Source organism: Fundulus heteroclitus, chromosome 21, assembly GCF_011125445.2.
Source record: "Fundulus heteroclitus isolate FHET01 chromosome 21, MU-UCD_Fhet_4.1, whole genome shotgun sequence".
In the NCBI taxonomy this organism is placed as follows: domain Eukaryota; kingdom Metazoa; phylum Chordata; class Actinopteri; order Cyprinodontiformes; family Fundulidae; genus Fundulus; species Fundulus heteroclitus.
Genome location: NC_046381.1, coordinates 21939866 through 21954501, shown reverse-complemented (window position 1 = coordinate 21954501; position 14636 = coordinate 21939866). Strand labels below are relative to the sequence as shown.

Sequence of the window (14636 nt, the reverse complement as noted above, 5' to 3'; positions counted from 1 at the left end):
CTGCAGGGATTAAACTAGACCCATGAAAGCTGAGAATGGGATGCTTAATAAATGACTGAATCAGACTATGTTAATAGTGACATTGTGTGTATTAGCAATGAAACAAATGTTAGGTGTACAAAGCAGGTTTGAAGTCTCAGAATATATTTATCTGAAGCTGTATGAAGCAGTTAAATGGACAGGGTGAGATGTTTTAAAGAGAAATGATGGGTTACTGTTCACAAGATAAGTTTAAAGTTTAATGGTTTGTTTCAAACCCATTCAAATAGGGGGTTATAAAATATCCAGGGTTGCGTAGATTAACAGTCTGTTGGGGACTGGAAAAAGAGGAATATCAGGAGCCAAAATATTCTTAATTGATTCAAACAAGGCTTTAAGATTTCTCTTTTTAGAAGCTATGACATTGGCAAAATACTCAGAGATAGCACTTTTTAATATATCATTTAAGGGAAAAAATTTACTCTTTGAGATGTGGTCTATAAACTTCTATCTTGGATGCCTTCCACAGGTGTTCAATTTTCCAAAAATATCTCAGATTTTTCTGAAATCTGCAGTTCAGACAACAAAATATGACTGGCAGCATCAACTGCTGGGTGAACTGAATGTACAAAACATCCGCTCATCGACCATCCATCTTTCCCAATTCAAATTTATTATTTCCGGAGAAATAATTACATTGAATTAAAATCAAGTGTCCTATAGGTTATTGAATATCACATCATTTGTGTGTGTACAAAGTTCATTAGTTTCTTTAACTTTGCAAAATAGTTTTCATTAAGTTTCACCAGTCTAGTAAAGAAGAGTTCTTGATTGAAATGTTTGATTTAAGGTTAAATTATTTCTGTTAATATTGTAATATTTGAAGAGAAGCCATCACTTATTTATTCCATGTGTGCAGACTTTGTTGTTTGAGAATGCCAGAGCTGGAACTCCTCTTTCATCTATTGTCCTATTGCCAAACTGGGCTGATATTCACAGGACAATACCTGACAGACTGGGGGTTATTTGCTTCAATATTAAATAACTAATTTAACTCATAACACATTTGACTGCATAACTCCGACTAACCAATGAAATATTCATTGTAAATAGTAAAGTAGCCATTCAACCTTATAATTTATTATTTTAACCTTGACAATTTGGTCTACTATGGAGGACCAAGTCTTCCATATTTAAAAATAAATACAGAAATAAATAAATGCTCAATAAATAAATATGCATACAATTATGTGCCACCAAAAAACAATAAACAAATAAATGTAGATATAAAATAAATGATACAGTGAGACAAAATGTATATATCTCCTTTAATTAGCCACTTTATTTATTAATTACTTATTTTTAAGTATTTATTTATGTGCATGTTATAATATTTTTGTCTGTTTTATTCTTTCTTTGTATTTCTTTTTGCCCTATTTATTTCTCCGATGCTATTTATTTCTGCCTGTCCTTTTTACATTTCTGTTTGTCCTTTTTACATTTCTGCCTGTCCTTTTTACATTTCTGTTTGTCCTTTTTACATTTCTGCCTGTCCTTTTTACATTTCTGCCTGTCCTTTTTACATTTCTGTTTGTCCTTTTTACATTTCTGTCTGTCCTTTTTACATTTCTGTTTGTCCTTTTTACATTTCTGTTTTTCCTTTTTACATTTCTGTCTGTCCTTTTTACATTTCTGTTTGTCCTTTTTACATTTCTGTTTGTCCTTTTTACATTTCTGTCTGTCCTTTTTACATTTCTGTTTGTCCTTTTTACATTTCTGCCTGTCCTTTTTACATTTCTGCCTGTCCTTTTTACATTTCTGCTTGTCCTTTTTACATTTCTGCCTGTCCTTTTTACATTTCTGTTTGTCCTTTTTACATTTCTGCCTGTCCTTTTTACATTTCTGTTTGTCCTTTTTACATTTCTGCCTGTCCTTTTTACATTTCTGTCTGTCCTTTTTACATTTCTGTTTGTCCTTTTTACATTTCTGCCTCTGGCGCGGATTCAGGCGGGGGCGCAGGGGGCGCGCGCACCCCCCTTTTGGAGACCAAAAGTATTTTTTTAAAGTGCCCGGAATTTTAAACATCCTTCATAGGATTAAGATTAATAGCCAGTACCTGTCATTTAGAACGCACTGTGACGCCGGCGCGGCATAAATTGTCGTCGCAATCACCGATACTGGCGGCGGCATTTAGTGCCCAAATATGGGCAGTAATGGCGGCCTGACGTCACATCCTGTGTTGTTTCTTAGCAGAGGCACTGCGCTCACACAGCTGTGATAAACAACAATTATTTCGGATTCCCAGAGGACTTCACCATTGAAATTTTCTAGAGCTATTGTTGAAGCAACAATGCCCACGTGCATGGCAGTTTGATGTTGCAATACATCGGGTAAAAGTGGAAAAAACATCACAAAAATAAGGAGACCGCTGCCGCAGCAGACAGATTCAACTCACATCGTTCCTTTTTAGTCTCCTTGCCTCAAACTGGTATGGCTGGATTTTGTCAAAAATCAGGTTGCTGTCAAGAAAGTCTTCTATATAATCCAAATCGCTCTCAGATGATGATGATAAATCCATGAAACTCCATCACTATCGCTAAATAATCACTCTCTGCCGCACCGGTCGTCGCCATCTTGGATAATAGCGCGCAGTGACGAGCCTGTTCTTCTTCTACTACTACTTCTTCTTCTTCTTCTGTTGTGTTTTCTGGCAGTTTACATCCTGTGTGCATTACCGCCATCAGCTGGACGGAGATGTAATTTAGAAATATATTTTCCTATATATCTTTATATCTTAATGAAACTAAATTATATCTATACTTACACACTCACACACACATACACACTAAATCCGCCCAGCTAATTCTGTATCTTTTAATTATTTAATAAGTGCTTATTAAATATTATATTATAGGGAAACATCTGATTGATGCTTCCCTAATAAATCAGCCATCTTTACTGAACTCCCCAATACCCAGCCATCTTTACTGAACTCCCCAATACCCTTTCCAGTTCTTTCCTCTCTTTTATATATTTTCTACAATAAATCAAAACATGTTCTACTTCTTCGATTTCTCCACAATAAGAACAATTACCTGTTGGATGTTTCCCTATTATTTTTAAACCAGTATTTAAACTAGTATGCCCTGTCCTTAACCTGTTTATCCATATTTCCTCTCTTCTATTCATTATACTATTATATCTTATGATAATATCTTTCTGTATTTTATATAAATGTCTTCCTTTTTCTTCTAAATTCCATATCTCCTGCCATATATTATTTATTTTATCTTTAATAATTACTTTTATTTCTTTTCTACTTAGCGGGACATCATATTCAATTTCTCTTGCCTTAACTGCTTCTTTAGCTAATTTATCTACTTTTTCATTACCTAAAATTCCTTTATGTGCTGGAAACCATGTAAATTGAATACTTATTTTTTGTTGCTTTATACCATATATTAAATAACTGACTTCATCTAGATTCTAGAAGATCTTGACAGCTTTCAGATTTTGTATAGCATAAATATTTGAATAATTTACCCCAACTCTTACTTCGATTGTTCTATTCTTTAAAAAATCCTTAATCCAATTAAACATTTTTCCTTTAATTCCCATTTTATCCATCTTAATTAATAAACCCTCCTTCCAAAGCATATCATACGCTTTTTCAAAATCAAAATGTAGCTAAGAGCATTTATTTATTTACCCGAGCCTTTCTTATTTCATTTTCTAAACAAAAAATTGGATCTACCGTTGTCCGTCCACTTCTAAAACCACTCTGATAAGTAGATAAAAGACCTCTTTTTTCTATTTCTTACATTAATCTAGTTATCATTCTCTCCATCAATTTACATAAATTAGAAGTAAGAGCTATGGGCCTATAACTAACTACTACTTCTTCTTCTTCTCTTTTTTAATAGTGGTTGGCAAACAACTTTTAGCACCACCACCTTCCAGATTGAAGTATGGATCAACCTTAATCTTATATTCTCCCCACAGAAAAAAAGTATGATGATCGTTAGAAAATGTTGATAATGAGAAAACATGGGGTTCTCACAAGTTGTGTAAAGTTGTAAAGTAATGCAATTTCAGGAAAACTTTTTCAAGTAACGGCAAAGTTATGAAAATTAAATTTTTGTTGCAGTTTTTGAGAAGTAATGAAAAAAGAGTGTAAAGTAAAAAAAATAGTGGACATTGACACCCATACAATAGTTATTGTGTAGTGTGTATTGTCTGATCTAAACCTTTTAGTGCCACATGCGTTTTATTGTTAAAACTAAGAATGGTCTCCTTTATGAAAACATACTAGGCTTAAAACTATTGCCAAGCAACTTGCATATGATGAATGATGAGAGTGAGAAAGAGATCTTTACATCATATAAAGATGATCTACCATCAGGATCAACATTCAGGCAGGAAGTGAAGTTGTGGCAGACAAAGTGGTCATCAGTGGAAAAACCCAGCTCTCTCTCTAAAATTCTAAGGATAACAAATATGAAGTGCTACCCAAACATTTCTATGATTTGTCACCTTCTGTCAGTTATACCTGTTACCAGTGCTTCTGTGGAGCGTGCTAACTTGGGCCTTAAAGCAATGAAAACTTTGCTGAGGTCAACAATGGGACAGGAAAGGTTTGTGGCTTAGCTACTTATGTATGTCCACAAGGACATTCATTTAGACATCAACAAAATCATTGACATATTGGCCCAGAAGCATCCTAGAAGGTTGACATTCATAAACCCATTATCATCATCATCATAAAGTTGAAGGTGTTGTAGAAGAGAACAATATTCTTTGTCAAGTCTTACAGTTCTATTATAGGCTTATGGCTTAACTTCACCGTACATGTTCATTGGTTTAACTTACTTTAAAAAAAAATTCTCAACGTGGTTTATCTTGTTAAAATGTGTTAAAAAATTCTTTGTCACTTGAACTATACCAAACTGTTCTTAAGTCCTTGGGTCTTTCTAAGTATTTTTTTTTCTTAATATAGTTTATATGGTTAAAATATATTGTTAAAATACATGTATATTTTTAAAACTCCTTTTGTCACTAGAACCATACCAAACTGTTCTTTAGTCCTTGGGTCTTTTTATTTCATTTTCTGTATACATATCATTTCTGGAAATAAAGAAAATCTTTGTTTGATTAATTGTTGATAGGGATAATTTTTTCTTCAAACTACTTTTTAACCTTGTGCATGCTGTAAAAAGCACGAGATTTTGACTTAAAAACCCATTTTCAATTACAATAAGGTAATCATGCTAATTCCACTTATGTTCATCCATTAAAATTATTATCAATTAAAAAATCCTTAGATGAATAATTAGGGTAGTGTGAAAGAGTAAAGATGGCATTCTTTGGTCGTTTAGCCTCACATTGTCTCGACCCCATGACCCTTGACCCCATGACCCTTAGGTGTGCACCCCCCTTTGAAAAATCCTGGATCCGCCCCTGTGCCTGTCCTTTTTACATTTCTGTTTGTCGTTTTTACATTTCTGTTTCTCATTTTAACATTTCTGTTTGTCCTTTTTACATTTCTGTTTGTCGTTTTTACATTTCTGTCTGTCCTTTTTACATTTCTGTTTGCCGTTTTTACATTTCTGTTTGTTGTTTTTACATTTCTGTCTGTCCTTTTTACATTTCTGTTTGTCCTTTTTACATTTCTGTTTGTCCTTTTTACATTTCTGTCTGTCCTTTTTACATTTCTGTCTGTCCTTTTTACATTTCTGTTTGCCGTTTTTACATTTCTGTCTGTCCTTTTTACATTTCTGTCTGTCCTTTTTACATTTCTGTTTGTCCTTTTTACATTTCTGCCTGTCCTTTTTACATTTCTGCCTGTCCTTTTTACATTTCTGCCTGTCCTTTTTACATTTCTGTTTGTCCTTTTTACATTTCTGTCTGTCCTTTTTACATTTCTGCCTGTCCTTTTTACATTTCTGTTTGTCCTTTTTACATTTCTGCCTGTCCTTTTTACATTTCTGTTTGTCCTTTTTACATTTCTGCCTGTCCTTTTTACATTTCTGTTTGTCCTTTTTACATTTCTGCCTGTCCTTTTTACATTTCTGTTTGTCCTTTTTACATTTCTGTTTGTCCTTTTTACATTTCTGTTTGTCCTTTTTACATTTCTGCCTGTCCTTTTTACATTTCTGTTTGTCGTTTTTACATTTCTGTTTCTCATTTTAACATTTCTGTTTGTCCTTTTTACATTTCTGTTTGTCGTTTTTACATTTCTGTCTGTCCTTTTTACATTTCTGTTTGCCGTTTTTACATTTCTGTCTGTCCTTTTTACATTTCTGTCTGTCCTTTTTACATTTCTGTTTGTCCTTTTTACATTTCTGTCTGTCCTTTTTACATTTCTGTCTGTCCTTTTTACATTTATGTTTGTCCTTTTTACATTTCTGTTTGTCCTTTTTACATTTCTGTCTGTCCTTTTTACATTTCTGTTTGTCCTTTTTACATTTCTGCCTGTCCTTTTTACATTTCTGCCTGTCCTTTTTACATTTCTGCCTGTCCTTTTTACATTTCTGCCTGTCCTTTTACATTTCTGTTTGTCCTTTTACATTTCTGCCTGTCCTTTTTACATTTCTGTTTGTCCTTTTTACATTTCTGCCTGTCCTTTTTACATTTCTGTTTGTCCTTTTTACATTTCTGCCTGTCCTTTTTACATTTCTGTTTGTCCTTTTTACATTTCTGCCTGTCCTTTTTACATTTCTGTTTGTCCTTTTTACATTTCTGTTTGTCCTTTTTACATTTCTGCCTGTCCTTTTTACATTTCTGTTTGTCGTTTTTACATTTCTGTTTCTCATTTTAACATTTCTGTTTGTCCTTTTTACATTTCTGTTTGTCGTTTTTACATTTCTGTCTGTCCTTTTTACATTTCTGTTTGCCGTTTTTACATTTCTGTTTGTTGTTTTTACATTTCTGTCTGTCCTTTTTACATTTCTGCCTGTCCTTTTTACATTTCTGTTTGTCCTTTTTACATTTCTGTTTGTCCTTTTTACATTTCTGCCTGTCCTTTTTACATTTCTGTTTGTCCTTTTTACATTTCTGCCTGTCCTTTTTACATTTCTGTTTGTCCTTTTTACATTTCTGCCTGTCCTTTTTACATTTCTGTTTGTCCTTTTTACATTTCTGCCTGTCCTTTTTACATTTCTGTTTGTCCTTTTTACATTTCTGCCTGTCCTTTTTACATTTCTGTTTGTCCTTTTTACATTTCTGTTTGTCCTTTTTACATTTCTGCCTGTCCTTTTTACATTTCTGTTTGTCGTTTTTACATTTCTGTTTCTCATTTTAACATTTGTGTTTGTCCTTTTTACATTTCTGTTTGTCGTTTTTACATTTCTGTTTGTCCTTTTTACATTTCTGTTTGTCCTTTTTACATTTCTGCCTATCCTTTTTACATTTCTGTTTGTCGTTTTTACATTTCTGTTTCTCATTTTAACATTTCTGTTTGTCCTTTTTACATTTCTGTTTGTCGTTTTTACATTTCTGTTTGCCGTTTTTACATTTCTGTTTGTTGTTTTTACATTTCTGTCTGTCCTTTTTACATTTCTGCCTGTCCTTTTTACATTTCTGCCTGTCCTTTTTACATTTCTGTTTGTCCTTTTTACATTTCTGCCTGTCCTTTTTACATTTCTGTTTGTCCTTTTTACATTTCTGCCTGTCCTTTTTACATTTCTGTTTGTCCTTTTTACATTTCTGCCTGTCCTTTTTACATTTCTGTCTGTCCTTTTTACATTTCTGCCTGTCCTTTTTACATTTCTGTTTGTCCTTTTTACATTTCTGCCTGTCCTTTTTACATTTCTGTTTGTCGTTTTTACATTTCTGTTTCTCATTTTAACATTTCTGTTTGTCCTTTTTACATTTCTGTTTGTCGTTTTTACATTTCTGTCTGTCCTTTTTACATTTCTGTTTGTCCTTTTTACATTTCTGCCTGTCCTTTTTACATTTCTGTTTGTCGTTTTTACATTTCTGTTTCTCATTTTAACATTTCTGTTTGTCCTTTTTACATTTCTGTTTGTCGTTTTTACATTTCTGTCTGTCCTTTTTACATTTCTGTTTGCCGTTTTTACATTTCTGTTTGTTGTTTTTACATTTCTGTCTGTCCTTTTTACATTTCTGTTTGTCCTTTTTACATTTCTGTCTGTCCTTTTTACATTTCTGTTTGCCGTTTTTACATTTCTGTCTGTCCTTTTTACATTTCTGTCTGTCCTTTTTACATTTCTGTCTGTCCTTTTTACATTTCTGTTTGTCCTTTTTACATTTCTGCCTGTCCTTTTTACATTTCTGCTTGTCCTTTTTACATTTCTGCCTGTCCTTTTTACATTTCTGTTTGTCCTTTTTACATTTCTGTTTGTCCTTTTTACATTTCTGTTTGTCCTTTTTACATTTCTGCCTATCCTTTTTACATTTCTGTTTGTCGTTTTTACATTTCTGTTTCTCATTTTAACATTTCTGTTTGTCCTTTTTACATTTCTGTTTGTCGTTTTTACATTTCTGTCTGTCCTTTTTACATTTCTGTTTGTCCTTTTTACATTTCTGTTTGTTGTTTTTACATTTCTGTCTGTCCTTTTTACATTTCTGTTTGTCCTTTTTACATTTCTGTTTGTCCTTTTTACATTTCTGTCTGTCCTTTTTACATTTCTGTCTGTCCTTTTTACATTTCTGTTTGCCCTTTTTACATTTCTGTCTGTCCTTTTTACATTTCTGTCTGTCCTTTTTACATTTCTGTTTGTCCTTTTTACATTTCTGTTTGTCCTTTTTGCATTTCTGCCTGTACATTTGGGATCTGAGATGTTTTTCAGTGGTTTCAGATTCGGCTTTCCAGATCAATAACTCATCGGCGGATGATTTATTCTACAAAACAGACACCTCTCTGCAACCACCGCAAGGCAGACACTGAGCTACAACCGTAGTTTCCCCAAAACGAGTCCGTGGGCCAGAATCTGTGGGACGTCTCCTTAAGAAGTTTCGAATGAACTGTCAGACGGCAACTTCCTTGCACTTGGATAAGTTGCTACACATAGCAGTGATCTCAAAACACCAATGTTCCCATGTTTTCACTTGTACATTAATAAGTTATTGCTGATAAAAAATCTAAACTGTTGCGCTCCGGTCCGAGAGGTCACGTGATTCGATTTTTGCTGCTCAGCCAATCAGATCGCTGTATTGTCAGCTGAGTGCGTTCAATGTGTAAGGTGTTGTGAACATTTGTTCCCAGACGAAGAAAGCCCAATAATAGCATTTTCTGGCGCCAGTTGGCAAAGATCTTTATGGCAAGAAAAAAGAAGCGAACAAGGTCTTGGTGATATCACAGTAAAATGAGCAAAAGTCTGGGCTATTTCTGCCCTGCGATGGACTGGCTACCTGTCCGGTTTATACCCCGCCTCTCGCCCATTGACAGCTGGAGATAGACACCAGCACCCCTCACGAACCCAGCAGGGATAAGCATATTAGAAAATGGATGATGGATGGTCTGGGCTATTTCTTTTTCCTTGCCATCAAGATCTTTGCCAACTGGCGCCAGAAAATGCTATTATTGGGCTTTCTTCGTCTGGAAACAAATGTTCACAACACCTTACACATTGAACGCACTCAGCTGACAATACAGCGATCTGATTGGCTGAGCAGCAAAAATCGAATCACGTGACCTCTCGGACCGGAGCGCAACAGTTTAGATTTTTTATCAGCAATAACTTATTAATGTGCAAGTGAAAACGTGGGATTATTGGTGATTTGAGATCACTGCTATGTGTAGCAACTTATCCAAGTGCAAGAAAGTTGCCCCCTGACAGTTCATACAAAACTTCTTAAGGAGACATCCCACAGATTCTGGCCCACGGACTAAGACTCGTTTTGAGGAAACTACGGTTGTAGCTCAGTGTCTGCCTTGCGGTGGTTGCGGAGAGGTGTGTGTTTTGTAGAATAAATCATCCGCCGATGAGTTATTGATCTGGAAAGCCGAATCTGAAACCACCGAAAAACATCTCAGATCCCAAATGTACAGCGTTCTATTTCTTCCAGTCTATTAGCAGCTTCCCGTAAGAGGTCGGCCACTGAACGTCTGCCTGCTGAGTTTGACATTACTAAACAATGCTTCATGTCGGGGAAAAGCCATGTGCAGTAAAATGCTAACCAACCAATGGGAAGAAGTTGAGCCCTTAAGACACAGCCCCCCTCATTTGCATAATGAGGCAGAAATGCTTACGGAAATGTAAAAAGGACAAACAGAAATGTAAAAAGGACAGGCAGAAATGTAAAAACAACAAACAGAAATGTAAAAAGGACAGACAGAAATGTAAAAATAAGAAACAGAAATGTAAAAACAACTAACAGAAATGTAAAAAGGACAGACAGAAATGTAAAAACGACAAACAGAAATGTAAAAATGAGAAACAGAAATGTAAAAATGAGAAACAGAAATGTAAAAAGGACAGACAGAAATGTAAAAACAACTAACAGAAATGTAAAAAGGACAGACAGAAATGTAAAAAGGACAGGCAGAAATGTAAAAAGGACAGGCAGAAATAAATAGCATCGGAGAAATAAATAGGGCAAAAAAATACAAAGAAAGAATAAAACAGACAAAAATATTATAACATGCACATAAATACTTAAAAAAATAAGTAATTAATAAATAAAGTGGCTAATTAAAGGAGATATATACATTTTGTCTCACTGTATAATTTATTTTCTATCTACATTTATTTGTTTATTGTTTTTTTGGTGGCACATAATTGTATGCATATTTATTTATTGAGCATTTATTTATTTCTGTATTTATTTTTAAATATGGAAGACTTGGTCCTCCATAGTCTACAGAATCAGACAGACAAATAGAGCGAATGCTCTCGACTCCAGCATCCTCTAGTCAATCTTCAGAGAAACCGATGCAGATTGAGCGAGTGACTGCTGAAGAACGACAGTGCCGTTTAAAGGCTTGTCTGTACTATGGGAAAAATCGATCATTTACACCATTATACACCCAATATAACCAAAAGGGGGAGCCTGCCAGCAGCCATGGTAATGATAGTGGACGGATTTAAAGATAAAATTTTCTCCTATTTAACTCAGCACCTTCCTCATTAATCAAGATTATAGCTCCAGGCATTAATTGATTCAGGAAGTGAACAAGAATTTAGTGAACCAACTCAAATTTTCAACCACTCCCCTGATTTCTCAAGTTCATGTCTTAGCTCTAGATGGTAATTATTTACCAACCATCACACATTAAACACTTTCTGTAAATAACCTCTTTAATCTGAGAAGATCCGAGTTCTGTGTCTGATTCTGCATGTGGGTCAGGAGGAAGCTTCCTTGAATTATTACAAATGTGTCACAAGCACATATATAAGATGGTCTGTCTGCAACACAACAGAGTGGTGTGATTTGTGGAAACATTAGCATATTAGCTCACAATTAACACAAGTTTGTGAAGAGTTTAAATAGGAAAACATTTGGGGGTAACTGTTTCAGGGCCTGAATAATGATGATGATGATGATGATGATGATGATGGAGAAAAGGAAGGCAAAGAGTCAGGGAATCCATCCAATATACCATCTGGACCACCTGGTATGTATTCATTCTCTTTATACGTTTTCACATATTTCACTAAGGAGGTCCAAAATATTAACTCTGCCTAGACCTCTTACCCCACACATTCAAAATATTCTCCATCCACCGCTGTGCTGGACAAGCATGCTCCATGACACCTTCACAGGTCTATTCTTTGCTGCCATGCTGCTTTGAAACCCACCATGACAACTGCAACCAATAAATTCAGAAGCAGATCTCCCCTCAGCCACTCCCACTTTTCCTCATTCTGCAGCAGCAGAACCAGCAGACTGTTTGCTCTAAAGAAAAAAGATTACAGTGGTAATGCTCTCGGTTCTTATAGAACCCATACAGTAGGTAGTGGTTCAGTTCCCTCCTCAATAAGAGGCGCTCCCACCTAGCCCAGTTACTAATCAGCTGGGGTGTCCAGGCAGACTGCAACGAGGTGCTGCTTCTCTCAGACTAGAGACTCGCATGTCTCAAACAGATCCTGCCTCCATGTTCTGAAGGACGCAGCCGTGTCTCTGTGCACCTGTAGCGCAAAAGCATGGCTGACAATGAAGAGTCCAGAAGCCGCTCAGTACTCACTGCGCACCAAGCAGACCCAGAGATACGCGTCCAGACAGAGACAGCCGCTGGTATGCCACCCACCTGCCATGGAGACGCCAGGCATGTTGTTATCCACGCTGAGATGCAGCTGTTCGCTCCTGATACTGCTGCAGTCTCTGTGCGGACGGTGCAGTCACATGCCGCCTTCACGTCAGCTGGGACATTTCAGTTTTACTGCCTCCAGCTACCTGACTCCGCGCGTTTTGAACATGCAGCTCACAGCAGTATGTGCTGAAAGTGGATTAAAGAATGTGGTGGAATACGATTGCTATTTTGATACACAGTATAGGTTTCTGAGTTATCTAAAATTTTAGCTTCATCTAAAATGCAAACAAACAGCTGTAACTTGCTTCATAGACAGCTTTAACATCTTTTGGGAGATGAGACGTCTGTTCAACAGAGATGGTTTCTCCCCAAATAGGTCAGGTGCAAAATGGCTGATTTCAGTCATCTTCTATTCTATGAACCATGCACCATCTAACCTGACCCTAGCCAGATTGATATAGCTCCGCCTAGCTTCACTCACATCCATCTGGGACATCTCCCATAGAGAGAGATTTCTTCAACCAATTTTATTGTCTAGCCAATCAGGACGCAGGGCTGGAGTTTCATAGATGTGAGGTAGAGGAGAAGCGACCGTGAGACTGGCCGTTTCTCAATATGCGTTCTTGAGCGTTCTCGTGTGCTCGTGACACGTCATCAGCCTCAGACCGAGCACTGTTCCAATGCTGAGAACGCCAAATCGAGAACGCGCCGAATTCCCCAGATGTTGTTCTCGCCGCCCTCTTTATCGAGCATGCATCAGAGCAGACTTGTGCGTTCTTCAGACTGACCGCTTGCCCAGAATGCACCGCGGCCGCAGCTTGATTCGAGACAGCGCAAACAGAGCTCACAGCGGTAAGTTAAAAATTCCCTTTTCTGCTGCTGTTGTTCTTCAAAAGTAAGTTTTCAGATCGTTTGAGGCGAGAACATTATACTTTTAAGTTTTCTCTATGTGGCCTGTTTACAGAGTTAGTGCATAATTAAAAAAAGTAGTGTGCATAATACCGCTGGTTATGATTTATTTGTTTTGTGTTTATCTGACTGACGTGTGTTGCTTTATTAACTCAATACTTGCTGGAATAAATTGTAAATGTCTGCCTAGGACGACAGCAGCATATAAAATAAATAAATACATTCTATAAATGTTTTTCCTATCTAAGTGAGTTTCTTCTGAGTCAGGACATGAATAATTGAGAGGAGAAAGAGGGAAAGAAAATAATGGTAATAATAGTATATGAAAAAACAGACATTTATTTTATACAAATGTTTTATCTTTGGAACAGAATGAAGGTGTAATATATTCAACAAATTATTAACAGTTACTAACATGGTTTAAAACAAAGAAATAACCCCTATTAAGATCTTATACAAATAGACAATGCCTATAAACTTACAATTAAAAATAGTTGGAATGGAAATTATTTACTCATTATTTTATGTATTTTTACAGGTGGTGAAAAAATGAAATGAAGCAGCATGTGAACATGACTAGAACTGATCTACATTAGGTCAGGTGTAGTCATGTTCACTTAAACATGCAGCCAGCTGGAGCCGCTCCCTGTCTTCAGCCGCTGGATGGTCATCCTCCTCTGGATCAACCTCCTCATCCTCCACGTCTAGCTGGTCACCTGCTGCTATAATAATATTGTGAAGGATGCAGCAGGCGGCGATTACTTTTGGGGCAAACGTCAGGCAGACCTCCAGCATCCTTAAGAAGATGGAACGCCACCGTGTCTTCAGACCACCAAAGACACGCTCAATGATGTTAATCAGCCTTGGCGTGGTGCCTGTTGTAGCGTGCCTCCACTAGACCTGTACCAAATATAAAATTAACTTGTAATTTAGGTAATATGCTGATATGTCTTTATCTTCTATCCAATGAATATAATCTATTTATCAATTGTGCCTCATTGCTGGCTCTATTTAAGGACAAGAAGGTAAGAGATCTTACTGGCAAGCTGTTTCCCTATAGGATGCACCACAGGCCAGCCAGTAGAGGGTCAGCAGCACCTCTATCTCCTGTGGCCATCCATGGACCTTCTGAATGGGCAGCAGCTGAAGGAGGAGGACGATGGTGGCCCTGTTTAGCCTGAAGGCTGGTTTCAGGTCCCCTTCATTAAAAAATATTTGGAGGATTGGCACAGAGGTGTTTATCCTCACATATTTTGTTTCTGTTTCTTCCTGTAAATAAAAAATGCCAAATGTTACCAGAATTGTTTTTTTTTTGTTGCAATTCTTACCTTTTCACAATATAAAACTATAACTGCTTAACATGCAGATTATTATAGTTCTCAAGAAAGAATAGGTTAAATGTATAGTAAATGTAACAAATGGCTTCCCTTCTCTGGTATTTTTACCTTTTCACTGAAAAAATGGGCTGAACTAACTGATCATAATTTATAGATTAATCACTGTAAAGGTGGACAGACATAAAAATGTGTTTTTT

At 36.1% G+C, this 14636-nt stretch overlaps 1 protein-coding gene across 5 annotated transcripts in view; it reads right to left on the bottom strand.

The window, feature by feature from the left end:
• Window positions 1–12297, bottom strand: part of steap2 (STEAP family member 2, metalloreductase) — a 52893-nt gene extending 40596 nt beyond the window's left edge. For 2 of the 5 annotated variants that reach the window (XM_036125470.1, XM_036125474.1), the window contains exon 1: window positions 12191–12296. The gene's annotated coding sequence lies outside the window, so the exon portion shown is untranslated. Of the gene's footprint in view, window positions 1–12127 lie in introns of all 5 variants that reach the window. The other 3 variants (XM_036125476.1, XM_036125471.1, XM_036125475.1) reach the window with 3 other exon arrangements.
• Window positions 12298–14636: the final 2339 nt, after the last annotated feature.